This window comes from Pinus tabuliformis, chromosome 7 (genome assembly GCF_031772625.1).
Source record: "Pinus tabuliformis cultivar Carrire ecotype Pingquan chromosome 7, CPIR1, whole genome shotgun sequence".
Lineage (NCBI taxonomy): Eukaryota > Viridiplantae > Streptophyta > Pinopsida > Pinales > Pinaceae > Pinus > Pinus tabuliformis.
Genome location: NC_142293.1, coordinates 832,908,592 through 832,910,157, shown reverse-complemented (window position 1 = coordinate 832,910,157; position 1,566 = coordinate 832,908,592). Strand labels below are relative to the sequence as shown.

At 35.5% G+C, this 1,566-nt stretch overlaps 1 pseudogene; it reads left to right on the top strand.

The window, feature by feature from the left end:
• The first annotated feature begins 572 nt into the window (after window positions 1-572).
• On the top strand, window positions 573-722 carry LOC149250196 (U2 spliceosomal RNA; annotated as a pseudogene).
• The last annotated feature ends 844 nt before the right edge of the window (window positions 723-1,566 follow it).

Here is a 1,566-nt window from a genome sequence, read left to right as displayed (position 1 = left end):
AGGGTTGACCAATATTAATAGAGAATTGTTTTCCCTGTATTTTTCTTGCATATTTTAAAAATGCCACTTTCTATGGCAGTGAAAAAGCATTCTCACTTTAGATCTTATTTCGTATATAAAGTCATTAATATGGAAGTCTCCTACATTGATTCCATTAATATTTGCATTTTCCAGGAGTTTCTATATGTATTCCTCAGTGTTAGCTTCTTCCGCCAAAAAAAGTAATTTGAGCCTCATCTCATATGGATGGTATTACTGGGTTATTTGGACGAATGAGAATTCAATAATAATGGTGCATGTGTCACTAGCTACCTCGTGTGTTCTAAAAGAAGTGTGTCGAATTTTCATTGGTATAAGTGCAATGGATATTTCATAAGGATATTTAGGTGGCGAAACCACGAGGGTCATGTAAAGAGAGTGAAGAATAAAAGTTGGATGGTGAATGGGATGTTTATTTGAGTTGCAAGTATTATTGGAAAGGATATAAATAATTTATACCACATGCATGAAAAAGAAAGATAGAGGAGAAGGATACAGTAGAAAAGGGAGGAAAAAAAAAAAATTTGAAAAGCACACCTCCCTAGGCTTTTTGGCTAAGATCAAGTGTATTTTTTCTTATCAGTTTAATATTGCAAACCACGTGATATTAACAATAGCTTGCTATTGGGGCTCTTGAGCATCGCTTGTGAGTTGCACTACAACACCAGCCTAGCGCTACACTGTAATACCCAAGCGCACTCAACAACGCACAAACTCAAATTACTGTGATGACTTGGTTGGTGGACTGAATTTGTCTTGGCCAATGGAAAACGTGAAACTTTTTACATACATGAATGGTGTGATGTGTAAAGCCGATAACAAGGAGAACATCAAGATGTACGCCTGACTATCTCCAATAATTTGCACACAAAGGCCTAAAACTTGTGTTTTCAGTATAGTGGCATGGTGCCTTTGTCTTGTAATGTTGTCCATCTTTAAGTTGAGCGTTCAGTGTCCGAAGCAATTGCCGTTGTAATTTTTTTGACTCAACAGTCAATCCATCAATGGTGTGCATTTGGTCTTGTGTTTACAGATTTATAGAATAATCTGGAACAATCTATCCATCAATGGCGTGCGTTTGGGCTTTTGTGTTTATGAATAGATTGGAGTAGTGATATAAATCGATGGCCTTACTTCAACAATTATGTCTTTTTACTTTGAAGGTTGTAGAAATTTTAGTTATATTTTGAAAAAATCAGGCAGAATTTTTGTAAATCCAAGTAAAATATGTTTAAATTCATAATTTTAGGTGTTAAGCGATGGTGCTGAATCTATTTCCACCATCAAAAACAGTATTCAAACACTGCTTCTACAAGTTTTTTTGAATTTTTTTACCAAATTCCAGCCACTTTTGCCCAGACAATTCCTTCAGACAATTCCTCCACTTCCATTAACTATTTCTAAATCAATAAATGCAACTGCGCACCTAACAGTGATTTACAGTAAAATCGTACTTTAATTTGATTTTCCTCCACCTCCATAGACGACTCCTAAATCAATGAATGCAACTGCCAGGCACGAGAGATT